The following is a 16377-nucleotide window of genomic DNA, read 5'->3' as shown; positions in this document are numbered from 1 at the left end:
GTGCCTGGATACAGTACATACTCCTGCGATGTCCAGTGCCTGGATACAGTACATACTCCTGTGATGTCCAGTGCCTGGATACAGTACATGCTCCTGTAACGTCCAGTGCCTGGATACAGTACATGCTCCTGCGATGTCCAGTGCCTGGATACAGTACATACTCCTGCAACATCCAGTGCCTGGATACAGTACATGCTCCTGTAACGTCCAGTGCCTGGATACAGTACATACTCCTGTGATGTCCAGTGCCTGGATACAGTACATGCTCCTGTGATGTCCAGTGCCTGGATACAGTACATGCTCCTGTGATGTCCAGTGCCTGGATACAGTACATGCTCCTGTGATGTCCAGTGCCTGGATACAGTACATGCTCCTGTGATGTCCAGTGCCTGGATACAGTACATGCTCCTGTGATGTCCAGTGCCTGGATACAGTACATGCTCCTGTGATGTCCAGTGCCTGGATACAGTACATGCTCCTGTGATGTCCAGTGCCTGGATACAGTACATGCTCCTGCAACATCCAGTGCCTGGATACAGTACATGCTCCTGTGATGTCCAGTGCCTGGATACAGTACATGCTCCTGTGATGTCCAGTGCCTGGATACAGTACATACTCCTGTGATGTCCAGTGCCTGGATACAGTACATGCTCCTGTGATGTCCAGTGCCTGGATACAGTACATGCTCCTGTGATGTCCAGTGCCTGGATACAGTACATACTCCTGGGATGTCCAGTGCCTGGATACAGTACATGCTCCTGTGATGTCCAGTGCCTGGATACAGTACATGCTCCTGTGATGTCCAGTGCCTGGATACAGTACATGCTCCTGTGATGCCCAGTTCCTGGATACAGTACATACTCCTGGGATGTCCAGTGCCTGGATACAGTACATGCTCCTGTGATGTCCAGTGCCTGGAAACAGTACATGCTCCTGCGATGTCCAGTGCCTGGATACAGTACATACTCCTGCAACATCCAGTGCCTGGATACAGTACATGCTCCTGTAACGTCCAGTGCCTGGATACAGTACATGCTCCTGTGATGTCCAGTGCCTGGATACAGTACATGCTCCTGTGATGTCCAGTGCCTGGATACAGTACATGCTCCTGTGATGTCCAGTGCCTGGATACAGTACATGCTCCTGCGATGTCCAGTGCCTGGATACAGTACATACTCCTGCAACATCCAGTGCCTGGATACAGTACATGCTCCTGTAACGTCCAGTGCCTGGATACAGTACATGCTCCTGGGATGTCCAGTGCCTGGATACAGTACATGCTCCTGTGATGTCCAGTGCCTGGATACAGTACATGCTCCTGGGATGTCCAGTGCCTGGATACAGTACATACTCCTGTGATGTCCAGTGCCTGGATACAGTACATACTCCTGCGATGTCCAGTGCCTGGATACAGTACATGCTCCTGCGATGTCCAGTGCCTGGATACAGTACATGCTCCTGTAACGTCCAGTGCCTGGATACAATACATACTCCTGTGATGTCCAGTGCCTGGATACAGTACATGCTCCTGTGATGTCCAGTGCCTGGATACAGTACATGCTCCTGTGATGTCCAGTGCCTGGATACAGTACATGCTCCTGTGATGTCCAGTGCCTGGATACAGTACATACTCCTGTGATGTCCAGTGCCTGGATACAGTACATGCTCCTGTGATGTCCAGTGCCTGGATACAGTACGTACTCCTGCAGTGTCCAGTGCCTGGATACAGTACATACTCCTGTGATGTCCAGTGCCTGGATACAGTACATACTCCTGTAACGTCCAGTGCCTGGATACAGTACATGCTCCTGTGATGTCCAGTGCCTGGATACAGTACATACTCCTGTAATGTCCAGTGCCTGGATACAGTACATGCTCCTGCAATGTCCAGTGCCTGGATACAGTACATACTCCTGTGATGTCCAGTGCCTGGATACAGTACATGCTCCTGTGATGTCCAGTGCCTGGATACAGTACATGTTCCTGCGATGTCCAGTGCCTGGATACAGTACATACTCCTGTGATGTCCAGTGCCTGGATACAGTACATACTCCTGCGATGTCCAGTGCCTGGATACAGTACATACTCCTGTGATGTCCAGTGCCTGGATACAGTACATGCTCCTGTAACGTCCAGTGCCTGGATACAGTACATGCTCCTGCGATGTCCAGTGCCTGGATACAGTACATACTCCTGCAACATCCAGTGCCTGGATACAGTACATGCTCCTGTAACGTCCAGTGCCTGGATACAGTACATACTCCTGTGATGTCCAGTGCCTGGATACAGTACATGCTCCTGTGATGTCCAGTGCCTGGATACAGTACATGCTCCTGTGATGTCCAGTGCCTGGATACAGTACATGCTCCTGTGATGTCCAGTGCCTGGATACAGTACATGCTCCTGTGATGTCCAGTGCCTGGATACAGTACATGCTCCTGTGATGTCCAGTGCCTGGATACAGTACATGCTCCTGTGATGTCCAGTGCCTGGATACAGTACATGCTCCTGTGATGTCCAGTGCCTGGATACAGTACATGCTCCTGCAACATCCAGTGCCTGGATACAGTACATGCTCCTGTGATGTCCAGTGCCTGGATACAGTACATGCTCCTGTGATGTCCAGTGCCTGGATACAGTACATACTCCTGTGATGTCCAGTGCCTGGATACAGTACATGCTCCTGTGATGTCCAGTGCCTGGATACAGTACATGCTCCTGTGATGTCCAGTGCCTGGATACAGTACATACTCCTGGGATGTCCAGTGCCTGGATACAGTACATGCTCCTGTGATGTCCAGTGCCTGGATACAGTACATGCTCCTGTGATGTCCAGTGCCTGGATACAGTACATGCTCCTGTGATGCCCAGTTCCTGGATACAGTACATACTCCTGGGATGTCCAGTGCCTGGATACAGTACATGCTCCTGTGATGTCCAGTGCCTGGAAACAGTACATGCTCCTGCGATGTCCAGTGCCTGGATACAGTACATACTCCTGCAACATCCAGTGCCTGGATACAGTACATGCTCCTGTAACGTCCAGTGCCTGGATACAGTACATGCTCCTGTGATGTCCAGTGCCTGGATACAGTACATGCTCCTGTGATGTCCAGTGCCTGGATACAGTACATGCTCCTGTGATGTCCAGTGCCTGGATACAGTACATGCTCCTGCGATGTCCAGTGCCTGGATACAGTACATACTCCTGCAACATCCAGTGCCTGGATACAGTACATGCTCCTGTAACGTCCAGTGCCTGGATACAGTACATGCTCCTGGGATGTCCAGTGCCTGGATACAGTACATGCTCCTGTGATGTCCAGTGCCTGGATACAGTACATGCTCCTGGGATGTCCAGTGCCTGGATACAGTACATACTCCTGTGATGTCCAGTGCCTGGATACAGTACATACTCCTGCGATGTCCAGTGCCTGGATACAGTACATGCTCCTGCGATGTCCAGTGCCTGGATACAGTACATGCTCCTGTAACGTCCAGTGCCTGGATACAATACATACTCCTGCGATGTCCAGTGCCTGGATACAGTACATGCTCCTGTGATGTCCAGTGCCTGGATACAGTACATGCTCCTGTGATGTCCAGTGCCTGGATACAGTACATGCTCCTGTGATGTCCAGTGCCTGGATACAGTACATACTCCTGTGATGTCCAGTGCCTGGATACAGTACATGCTCCTGTGATGTCCAGTGCCTGGATACAGTACGTACTCCTGCAGTGTCCAGTGCCTGGATACAGTACATACTCCTGTGATGTCCAGTGCCTGGATACAGTACATACTCCTGTAACGTCCAGTGCCTGGATACAGTACATGCTCCTGTGATGTCCAGTGCCTGGATACAGTACATACTCCTGTAATGTCCAGTGCCTGGATACAGTACATGCTCCTGCAATGTCCAGTGCCTGGATACAGTACATACTCCTGTGATGTCCAGTGCCTGGATACAGTACATGCTCCTGTGATGTCCAGTGCCTGGATACAGTACATGTTCCTGCGATGTCCAGTGCCTGGATACAGTACATGCTCCTGGGATGTCCAGTGCCTGGATACAGTACATACTCCTGGGATGTCCAGTGCCTGGATACAGTATATACTCCTGGGATGTCCAGTGCCTGGATACAGTACATACTCCTGTGATGTCCAGTGCCTGGATACAGTATATACTCCTGTGATGTCCAGTGCCTGGATACAGTACATGCTCCTGTGATGTCCAGTGCCTGGATACAGTACATGCTCCTGTGATGTCCAGTGCCTGGATACAGTACATACTCCTGGGATGTCCAGTGCCTGGTTACAGTACATACTCCTTGGATGTCCAGTGCCTGGATACAGTACATATTCCTGCGATGTCCAGTGCCTGGATACAGTACATACTCAGTGCCTGGATACAGTACATGCTCCTGTGATGTCCAGTGCCTGGATACAGTACATGCTCCTGCAACATCCAGTGCCTGGATACAGTACATGCTCCTGTGATGTCCAGTGCCTGGATACAGTACATGCTCCTGCGATGTCCAGTGCCTGGATACAGTACATGCTCCTGAGATGTCCAGTGCCTGGATACAGTACATGCTCCTGCGATGTCCAGTGCCTGGATACAGTACATACTCCTGTAACGTCCAGTGCCTGGATACAGTACATGCTCCTGTGATGTCCAGTGCCTGGATACAGTACATGCTCCTGTGATGTCCAGTGCCTGGATACAGTACATGCTCCTGCAACGTCCAGTGCCTGGATACAGTACATGCTCCTGTGATGTCCTGTGCCTGGATACAGTACATGCTCCTGTGATGTCCAGTGCTTGGATACAGTACATGCTCCTGTGACATCCAGTGCCTGGATACAGTACATGCTCCTGGGATGTCCAGTGCCTGGATACAGTACATACTCCTGTGATGCCCAGTGCCTGGATACAGTACATGCTCCTGGGATGTCCAGTGCCTGGATACAGTACATGCTCCTGTGATGTCCAGTGCCTGGATACAGTACATACTCCTATGATGTACAGTGCCTGGATACAGTACATACTCCTGTGATGTCAAGTGCCTGGATACAGTACATGCTCCTGTGATGTCCAGTGCCTGGATACAGTACATACTCCTGGGATGTCCAGTGCCTGGATACAGTATATGCTCCTGTGATGTCCAGTGCCTGGATACAGTACATGCTCCTGTGATGTCCAGTGCCTGGTTACAGTACATACTCCTGGGATGTCCAGTGCCTGGATACAGTACATGCTCATGTGATGTACAGTGCCTGGATACAGTACATGCTCCTGTGATGTCCAGTGCCTGGATACAGTACATGCTCCTGTGATGTCCAGTGCCTGGATACAGTACATACTCCTGGGATGTCCAGTGCCTGGATACAGTACATGCTCCTGTGATGTCCAGTGCCTGGATACAGTACATACTCCTGTGATGTCCAGTGCCTGGATACAGTACATGCTCATGTGATGTCCAGTGCCTGGATACAGTACATACTCCTGTGATGTCCAGTGCCTGGATACAGTACATGCTCCTGCGATGTCCAGTGCCTGGATACAGTACATGCTCCTGCGATGTCCAGTGCCTGGATACAGTACATACCCCTGCAACATCCAGTGCCTGGATACAGTACATGCTCCTGCGATGTCCAGTGCCTGGATACAGTACATGCTCCTGCGATGTCCAGTGCCTGGATACAGTACATGCTCCTGCAACGTCCAGTGCCTGGATACAGTACATGCTCCTGTGATGTCCAGTGCCTGGATACAGTACATGCTCCTGGGATGTCCAGTGCCTGGATACAGTACATGCTCCTGTGATGTCCAGTGCCTGGATACAGTACATACTCCTGGGATGTCCAGTGCCTGGTTACAGTACATACTCCTTGGATGTCCAGTGCCTGGATACAGTACATATTCCTGCGATGTCCAGTGCCTGGATACAGTACATACTCAGTGCCTGGATACAGTACATGCTCCTGTGATGTCCAGTGCCTGGATACAGTACATGCTCCTGCAACGTCCAGTGCCTGGATACAGTACATGCTCCTGTGTTGTCCAGTGCCTGGATACAGTACATACTCCTGGGATGTCCAGTGCCTGGATACAGTACATGCTCCTGTGATGTCCAGTGCCTGGATACAGTACATACTCCTGTGATGTCCAGTGCCTGGATACAGTATATGCTCCTGTGATGTCCAGTGCCTGGATACAGTACATACTCCTGGGATGTCCAGTGCCTGGATACAGTATATGCTCCTGTGATGTCCAGTGCCTGGATACTTTACATGCTCCTGTGATGTCCAGTGCCTGGATACAGTACATACTCCTGTGATGTCCAGTGCCTGGATACAGTACATACTCCTGCGATGTCCAGTGCCTGGATACAGTACATACTCCTGTGATGTCCAGTGCCTGGATACAGTACATGCTCCTGTAACGTCCAGTGCCTGGATACAGTACATGCTCCTGCGATGTCCAGTGCCTGGATACAGTACATACTACTGCAACATCCAGTGCCTGGATACAGTACATGCTCCTGTAACGTCCAGTGCCTGGATACAGTACATACTCCTGTGATGTCCAGTGCCTGGATACAGTACATGCTCCTGTGATGTCCAGTGCCTGGATACAGTACATGCTCCTGTGATGTCCAGTGCCTGGATACAGTACATGCTCCTGTGATGTCCAGTGCCTGGATACAGTACATGCTCCTGTGATGTCCAGTGCCTGGATACAGTACATGCTCCTGTGATGTCCAGTGCCTGGATACAGTACATGCTCCTGTGATGTCCAGTGCCTGGATACAGTACATGCTCCTGTGATGTCCAGTGCCTGGATACAGTACATGCTCCTGCAACATCCAGTGCCTGGATACAGTACATGCTCCTGTGATGTCCAGTGCCTGGATACAGTACATGCTCCTGTGATGTCCAGTGCCTGGATACAGTACATACTCCTGTGATGTCCAGTGCCTGGATACAGTACATGCTCCTGTGATGTCCAGTGCCTGGATACAGTACATGCTCCTGTGATGTCCAGTGCCTGGATACAGTACATACTCCTGGGATGTCCAGTGCCTGGATACAGTACATGCTCCTGTGATGTCCAGTGCCTGGATACAGTACATGCTCCTGTGATGTCCAGTGCCTGGATACAGTACATGCTCCTGTGATGCCCAGTGCCTGGATACAGTACATACTCCTGGGATGTCCAGTGCCTGGATACAGTACATGCTCCTGTGATGTCCAGTGCCTGGATACAGTACATGCTCCTGGGATGTCCAGTGCCTGGATACAGTACATACTCCTGTGATGTCCAGTGCCTGGATACAGTACATACTCCTGCGATGTCCAGTGCCTGGATACAGTACATGCTCCTGCGATTTCCAGTGCCTGGATACAGTACATGCTCCTGTAACGTCCAGTGCCTGGATACAATACATACTCCTGCGATGTCCAGTGCCTGGATACAGTACATGCTCCTGTGATGTCCAGTGCCTGGATACAGTACATGCTCCTGTGATGTCCAGTGCCTGGATACAGTACATGCTCCTGTGATGTCCAGTGCCTGGATACAGTACATACTCCTGTGATGTCCAGTGCCTGGATACAGTACATGCTCCTGTGATGTCCAGTGCCTGGATACAGTACGTACTCCTGCAGTGTCCAGTGCCTGGATACAGTACATGCTCCTGTGATGTCCAGTGCCTGGATACAGTACATGCTCCTGTGATGTCCAGTGCCTGGATACAGTACATACTCCTGTGATGTCCAGTGCCTGGATACAGTACATGCTCCTGTGATGTCCAGTGCCTGGATACAGTACGTACTCCTGCAGTGTCCAGTGCCTGGATACAGTACATGCTCCTGTGATGTCCAGTGCCTGGATACAGTACATACTCCTGTAATGTCCAGTGCCTGGATACAGTACATGCTCCTGCAATGTCCAGTGCCTGGATACAGTACATACTCCTGTGATGTCCAGTGCCTGGATACAGTACATGCTCCTGTGATGTCCAGTGCCTGGATACAGTACATGTTCCTGCGATGTCCAGTGCCTGGATACAGTACATGCTCCTGGGATGTCCAGTGCCTGGATACAGTACATACTCCTGGGATGTCCAGTGCCTGGATACAGTATATACTCCTGGGATGTCCAGTGCCTGGATACAGTACATACTCCTGTGATGTCCAGTGCCTGGATACAGTATATACTCCTGTGATGTCCAGTGCCTGGATACAGTACATGCTCCTGTGATGTCCAGTGCCTTGGTACAGTACATGCTCCTGTGATGTCCAGTGCCTGGATACAGTACATACTCCTGGGATGTCCAGTGCCTGGTTACAGTACATACTCCTTGGATGTCCAGTGCCTGGATACAGTACATATTCCTGCGATGTCCAGTGCCTGGATACAGTACATACTCAGTGCCTGGATACAGTACATGCTCCTGTGATGTCCAGTGCCTGGATACAGTACGTACTCCTGCAGTGTCCAGTGCCTGGATACAGTACATGCTCCTGTGATGTCCAGTGCCTGGATACAGTATATACTCCTGTGATGTCCAGTGCCTGGATACAGTACATACTCCTGTAACGTCCAGTGCCTGGATACAGTACATACTCCTGTGATGTCCAGTGCCTGGATACAGTACATGCTCCTGTGATGTCCAGTGCCTGGATACAGTACATGTTCCTGTGATGTCCAGTGCCTGGATACAGTACATGTTCCTGTGATGTCCAGTGCCTGGATACAGTACATACTCCTGGGATGTCCAGTGCCTGGATGCAGTATATACTCCTGGGATGTCCAGTGCCTGGATACAGTATATACTCCTGTGATGTCCAGTGCCTGGATACAGTACATGCTCCTGTGATGTCCAGTGCCTGGATACAGTATATACTCCTGTGATGTCCAGTGCCTGGATACAGTACATGCTCCTGTGATGTCCAGTGCCTGGATACAGTACATGCTCCTGTGATGTCCAGTGCCTGGATACAGTACATGCTCCTGTGATGTCCAGTGCCTGGATACAGTACATGCTCCTGTGATGTCCAGTGCCTGGATACAGTACATGCTCCTGTGATGTACAGTGCCTGGATACAGTACATGCTCCTGTGATGTCCAGTGCCTGGATACAGTACATGCTCCTGTGATGTACAGTGCCTGGTTACAGTACATACTCCTGTGATGTCCAGTGCCTGGATACAGTACATGCTCCTGTGATGTCCAGTGCCTGGATACAGTACATGCTCCTACGATGTCCAGTGCCTGGATACAGTACATACTCCTGTGATGTCCAGTGCCTGGATACAGTACATGCTCCTGTGATGTCCAGTGCCTGGATACAGTACATGCTCCTGTGATGTCCAGTGCCTGGTTACAGTACATACTCCTGTGATGTCCAGTGCCTGGATACAGTACATGCTCCTGTGATGTCCAGTGCCTGGTTACAGTACATACTCCTGTGATGTCCAGTGCCTGGATACAGTACATACTCCTGTGATGTCCAGTGCCTGGATACAGTACATGCTCCTGTGATGTCCAGTGCCTGGATACAGTACATGCTCCTGTGATGTCCAGTGCCTGGATACAGTACGTACTCCTGCAGTGTCTGGACTTCATACATATGGGAAATGCGGCCACATGTCTGAAAGCGGGCTTTTGGGCGCATTTTCCATTTAATACATCTCACCCATTGTGTGGTGGCTAGGGGTAATGGTTTAGTAACAGCATCTACATCTGTGTTAGTCCTGTCTTCAGAAGGCAACTTTCAGAATAGAATAGGGTAAAGAGAATCTCAATGAACAACACAATACAGGACAGAGGTTAGTAATATGTAGTGTGCGTTTCAGTGCGGCTATGTATCTGTATCACGCCGGCAGTTCTGTAGCGCCACTTTCCAGCATAACACAGAAATATATCACAGTAAGAGATGGAATAAGGAGAACTTCCACATCTCCATTCAGTATTGCTCCAGTGCAGGGAGAGCTGCTCTGAAATTCAGCTGTTCCTACGTTCCCCTAATACCGCTGCATTGATGAGGGGCATAACGCAGCGGTCCCCAGAGCATGGCTTCAAAGTGACCTCCTTCCCGGTCCTGGGTTGTCAAAGCCACCACCCGCCCCTGAGCACCTACCCCCAGTCAAGTGCTTGCTTGCCCCAAACAGTCATTTACTTGAAGTGCTGACAAAGAGTGACTTGGTGGAGAGCTGTCAGCAGGGCCTCAGTCTGATGTGTAACTGGGCGCAGGGGGGAGGTGGGCCCCGGAGGTGTTCTGGTCCCAGAAGCAACTGCACCCCCTGTACCCACGGTAGCCACATCCTTATCAGTGATAATTACCATTGACGATCCGACAGGTTGTGAGTTCGCGCATGCACACGGCCAAGGGACGTGTAGAGTGGAGGAGGCGGACATATAGAGTGGAGGAGGCGGAGGTGGACTTGCAGAGTGGAGGAGGCGGAGGCGGACATATAGAGTGGAGGAGGCGGAGGTGGACTTGTAGAGTGGAGGAGGCGGAGGCGGACATATAGAGTGGAGGAGGCGGAGGTGGACTTGTAGAGTGGAGGAGGCGGAGGCGGACATGTAGAGTGGAGGAGGCGGAGGTGGACTTGTAGAGTGGAGGAGGCGGAGGCGGACATGTAGAGTGGAGGAGGCGGACATGTAGAGTGGAGGAGACGGAGGAGGACACGTAGAGTGAAGGAGGCGGACATGTAGAGTGGAGGAGGCGGAGGCGGAAATGTAGAGTGGAGGAAGCGGAGGCGGACATGTAGAGTGTAGGAGGCGGAGGTGGACATGTAGAGTGGAGGAGGCGAAGGCGGACATGTAGAGTGGAGGAGGCGGACATGTAGAGTGGAGGATGCGGAGGCGGACATGTAGAATGGAGGAGGCGGACATGTAGAGTGGAGGAGGCGGAGGCGTACATGTAGAGTAGAGGAGGCGGAGGCGGCCATGTAGAGTGGAGGAGGCGAAGGCGGACAAGTAGAGTGGAAGAGGCGGAGGTGGACAAGTAGAGTGGAGGAGGCGAAGGCGGACATGTAGAGTGGAGGAGGCGGAGGCGGACAAGTAGAGTAGAGGAGGCGGAGGCGGACATGTAGAGTGGAGAATGCGGAGGCAGGCCAGTAGAGTGGAGGAGGCGGAGGTGGACAAGTAGAGTGGAGGAGGCGGAGGCGGACATGTAGAGTGGAGGAGGTGGAGGCGAACATGTAGAATGGAGGAGGCAGAGGCGGACATGTAGAGTGGAGGAAGCGGAGGCGGACATGTAGAGTGAAGGAGGCGGAGGCGGTCATGTAGAGTGGAGGAGGCGGAGGCGGACATGTAGAGTGGAGGAGGCGGAGGCGGACATGTAGAGTAGAGGAGGTGGAGGTGGACATGTAGAGTGGAGGAGGCGGACATGTAGAGTGGAGGAAGCGGAGGCGGACATGTAGAGTGGAGGAGGCGGAGGCGGACATGTAGAGTGGAGGAGGCGGAGGCGGACATGTAGAGTGGAGGAGGCGGAGGCGGACATGTAGAGTGGAGGAGGTGGAGGTGGACATGTAGAGTGGAGGAGGCGGAGGCGGACATGTAGAGTGGAGGAGGCGGACATGTAGAGTGGAGGAGGCGGACATGTAGAGTAGAGGAGGCGGACATGTAGAGTAGAGGAGGCGGACATGTAGAGTGGCGGAGGCGGACATGTAGAGTAGAGGAGGCGGACATGTAGAGTAGAGGAGGCGGACATGTAGAGTGGCGGAGGCGGACATGTAGAATGGAGGAGGCAGAGGCGGACATGTAGAGTGGAGGAGCCGGAGGTGGACATGTAGAGAGGAGGAGGCGGACATGTAGAGTGGAGGAGGCGGACATGTAGAGTAGAGGAGGCGGAGGCGGACATGTAGAGTGGAGGAGGCAGAGGCGGACATGTAGAGTGGAGGAGGCAGAGGCGGACATGTAGAGTGGAGGAGTCGGAGGCGGACATGTAGAGTGGAGGAGGCGGACATGTAGAGTGGAGGTGGCGGAGGCGGACATGTAGAGTGGAGGAGGCAGAGGCGGACATGTAGAGTGGAGGATGCGGAGGCGGACATGTAGAGTGGAGGAGGTGGAGGCGGAGGCGGACATGTAGAGTGGAGGAGGTGGACGTGTAGAGTGGGGGTGGCGGAGGCGGACATGTAGAGTGGAGGAGGCGGACAAGTAGAGTAGAGGAGGCGGAGGCGGACATGTAGAGTGGAGAATGCGGAGGCAGGCCAGTAGAGTGGAGGAGGCGGAGGTGGACAAGTAGAGTGGAGGAGGCGGAGGCGGACATGTAGAGTGGAGGAGGTGGAGGCGAACATGTAGAATGGAGGAGGCAGAGGCGGACATGTAGAGTGGAGGAAGCGGAGGCGGACATGTAGAGTGAAGGAGGCGGAGGCGGTCATGTAGAGTGGAGGAGGCGGAGGCGGACATGTAGAGTGGAGGAGGCGGAGGCGGACATGTAGAGTAGAGGAGGTGGAGGTGGACATGTAGAGTGGAGGAGGCGGACATGTAGAGTGGAGGAGGCGGACATGTAGAGTGGAGGAAGCGGAGGCGGACATGTAGAGTGGAGGAGGCGGAGGCGGACATGTAGAGTGGAGGAGGCGGAGGCGGACATGTAGAGTGGAGGAGGCGGAGGCGGACATGTAGAGTGGAGGAGGTGGAGGTGGACATGTAGAGTGGAGGAGGCGGAGGCGGACATGTAGAGTGGAGGAGGCGGACATGTAGAGTGGAGGAGGCGGACATGTAGAGTAGAGGAGGCAGACATGTAGAGTGGAGGAGGCGGACATGTAGAGTGGAGGAGGCGGACATGTAGAGTAGAGGAGGCGGAGGCGGACATGTAGAGTAGAGGAGGGGGACATGTAGAGTGGCGGAGGCGGACATGTAAAGTGGAGGAGGCGGAAATGTAGAGTAGAGGAGGCGGACATGTAGAGTGGAGGAGGCGGACATGTAGAGTGGAGGAGGCGGAGGCGGACATGTAGAGTAGAGGAGGCGGACATGTAGAGTGGCGGAGGCGGACATGTAGAGTGGAGGAGCCGGAGGCGGACATGTAGAGTGGAGGAGGCGAACATGTAGTGTGGAGGAGGCGGACATGTAGAGTGGAGGAGGCGGACATGTAGAGTAGAGGAGGCGGACATGTAGAGTAGAGGAGGCGGACATGTAGAGTGGTGGAAGCGGACATGTAGAGTAGAGGAGGCGGACATGTAGAGTAGAGGAGGCGGACATGTAGAGTGGCGGAGGCGGACATGTAGAATGGAGGAGGCAGAGGCGGACATGTAGAGTGGAGGAGCCGGAGGTGGACATGTAGAGAGGAGGAGGCGGACATGTAGAGTGGAGGAGGCGGACATGTAGAGTAGAGGAGGCGGAGGCGGACATGTAGAGTGGAGGAGGCAGAGGCGGACATGTAGAGTGGAGGAGGCAGAGGCGGACATGTAGAGTGGAGGAGTCGGAGGCGGACATGTAGAGTGGAGGAGGCGGACATGTAGAGTGGAGGTGGCGGAGGCGGACATGTAGAGTGGAGGAGGCAGAGGCGGACATGTAGAGTGGAGGATGCGGAGGCGGACATGTAGAGTGGAGGAGGTGGAGGCGGAGGCGGACATGTAGAGTGGAGGAGGTGGACGTGTAGAGTGGGGGAGGCGGAGGCGGACATGTAGAGTGGAGGAGGCGGAGGCGGACATGTAGAGTGGAGGAGGCGGACGTGTAGAGTGAAGGTGGCGGAGGCGGACATGTAGAGTGGAGGAGGCGGAGGCGGACATGTAGAGTGGAGGAGGCGGACATTTAGAGTGGAGGAGGCTGAGGTGGGCATTTAGAGGAGGCGGAGGAGGACATGTAGAGTGGAGGAGGCGGACATGTAGAGTGGAGGAGGCGGACATGTAGAGTGGCGGAGGCGGACATGTAGAGGAGGCGGAGGCGGACATGTAGAGTGGAGGAGGTGGAGGCGGACAAGTAGAGTGGAGGAGGCGGAGGCGGTCATGTAGAGTGGAGGAGGCGGACATGTAGCGTAGAGGAGGCGGACATGTAGAGTGGCGGAGGCGGACATGTAGAGTGGAGGAGGCGGAGGCGGACATGTAGAGTAAAGGAGGCGGACATGTAGAGTGGGGGAGGCGGACATGTAGAGTGGAGGAGGCGGAGGCGGACATGTAGAGTAGAGAAGGCGGACATGTAGAGTGGCGGAGGCGGACATGTAGAGTGGAGGAGGCAGAGGCGGACATGTAGAGTGGAGGAGGCGGAGCTGTAGAGTGGAGGAGGCGGAGGCCGACATGTAGAGTAGAGGAGGCTGAGATGTAGAGTAGAGGAGGTGGAGGCGGACATGTAGAGTGGCGGAGGCGGACATGTAGAGTGGAGGAGGCAGAGGCGGACATGTAGAGTGGAGGAGCCGGAGGTGGACATGTAGAGTGGAGGAGGCGGAGGCGGACATGTAGAGTGGAGGAGGCGGACATGTAGAGTGGAGGAGGCGGACATGTAGAGTAGAGGAGACGGAGGCGGACATGTAGAGTGGCGGAGGCGGACATGTAGTAGAGTGGAGGAGGCGGAGGCGGACATGTAGAGTGGAGGAGGCGGAGGCGGACATGTAGAGTGGAGGTGGCGGAGGCGGACATGTAGAGTGGAGGAGGCAGAGGCGGACATGTAGAGTGGAGGAGCCGGAGGCGGACATGTAGAGTGGAGGTGGCGGAGGCGGACATGTAGAGTGGAGGAGGCGGAGGCGGACATGTAGAGTGGAGGTGGCGGAGGCGGACATGTAGAGTGGAGGAGGCAGAGGCGGACATGTAGAGTGGAGGAGGCGGACATGTAGAGTGAAGGAGGTGGAGGCGGACATGTAGAGTGGAGGAGGCGGAGGCGGACATGTAGAGTGGAGGAGGCGGACGTGTAGAGTGGAGGTGGCGGAGGTGGACATGTAGAGTGGAGGAGGCGGACATGTAGAGTGGAGGAGGCGGAGGCGGACATGTAGAGTGGCGGAGGCGGACATGTAGAGTGGAGGAGGCGGACATGTAGAGTGGAGGAGGCGGAGGCGGACATGTAGAGTGGAGGAGGCGGAGGCGGACATGTAGAGTGGAGGTGGCGGAGGCGGACATGTAGAGTGGAGGAGGCAGAGGCGGACATGTAGAGTGGAGGAGCCGGAGGCGGACATGTAGAGTGGAGGTGGCGGAGGCGGACATGTAGAGTGGAGGAGGCGGAGGCGGACATGTAGAGTGGAGGTGGCGGAGGCGGACATGTAGAGTGGAGGAGGCAGAGGCGGACATGTAGAGTGGAGGAGGCGGACATGTAGAGTGAAGGAGGTGGAGGCGGACATGTAGAGTGGAGGAGGCGGAGGCGGACATGTAGAGTGGAGGAGGCGGACGTGTAGAGTGGAGGTGGCGGAGGTGGACATGTAGAGTGGAGGAGGCGGACATGTAGAGTGGAGGAGGCGGAGGCGGACATGTAGAGTGGCGGAGGCGGACATGTAGAGTGGAGGAGGCGGACATGTAGAGTAGAGGAGGCGGAGGCGGACATGTAGAGTGGCGGAGGCGGACATGTAGTAGAGTGGAGGAGGCGGAGGCGGACATGTAGAGTGGAGGAGGCGGAGGCGGACATGTAGAGTGGAGGTGGCGGAGGCGGACATGTAGAGTGGAGGAGGCAGAGGCGGACATGTAGAGTGGAGGAGCCGGAGGCGGACATGTAGAGTGGAGGTGGCGGAGGCGGACATGTAGAGTGGAGGAGGCGGAGGCGGACATGTAGAGTGGAGGTGGCGGAGGCGGACATGTAGAGTGGAGGAGGCAGAGGCGGACATGTAGAGTGGAGGAGGCGGACATGTAGAGTGAAGGAGGTGGAGGCGGACATGTAGAGTGGAGGAGGCGGAGGCGGACATGTAGAGTGGAGGAGGCGGACGTGTAGAGTGGAGGTGGCGGAGGTGGACATGTAGAGTGGAGGAGGCGGACTTGTAGAGTGGAGGAGGCGGAGGCGGACATGTAGAGTGGCGGAGGCGGACATGTAGAGGAGGCGGAGGCGGATATGTAGAGTGGAGGAGGCGGACATGTAGAGTGGAGGAGGCGGACATGTAGAGTGGAGGAGGCGGAGGCGGACATGTAGAGTGGAGGAGGTGGAGGCGAACATGTAGAGTGGAGGAGACAGGAGTGGGGCTTTGGGACCCATCTCGTTATTGCAGCAAACTCTAGGGGGCCACATCAGGCCCCTAACTTAAGTGAACCCTTTACGTAATGTGTAACGGGCCCAAAAGGATGATGAATAGGCCCCAACGTTCTGTCTCATCCTTTTTGGGGGATTCAAACAGATAAATGTCTGTAAGACGCGGTGACCACAAATCTCTTAACGTCAGTGACCAACACGTGTGATTTCTTGCCCACCAGCCACGCTCAGTGAGAAGGGCTGTGATCACTATGTTCCATTA

General features: G+C 54.2%; 1 protein-coding gene across 4 annotated transcripts in view; it reads left to right on the top strand.

The window, feature by feature from the left end:
• ESRRG (estrogen related receptor gamma) overlaps window positions 1–16377 on the top strand; it is a 1264625-nt gene that overhangs the window by 703482 nt on the left and 544766 nt on the right. The window lies entirely within an intron of this gene.

This window comes from Pseudophryne corroboree, chromosome 4, assembly GCF_028390025.1.
Source record: "Pseudophryne corroboree isolate aPseCor3 chromosome 4, aPseCor3.hap2, whole genome shotgun sequence".
Classification (NCBI taxonomy): Eukaryota; Metazoa; Chordata; class Amphibia; order Anura; family Myobatrachidae; genus Pseudophryne; species Pseudophryne corroboree.
This window is presented reverse-complemented; position numbering and strand designations above follow the sequence as displayed.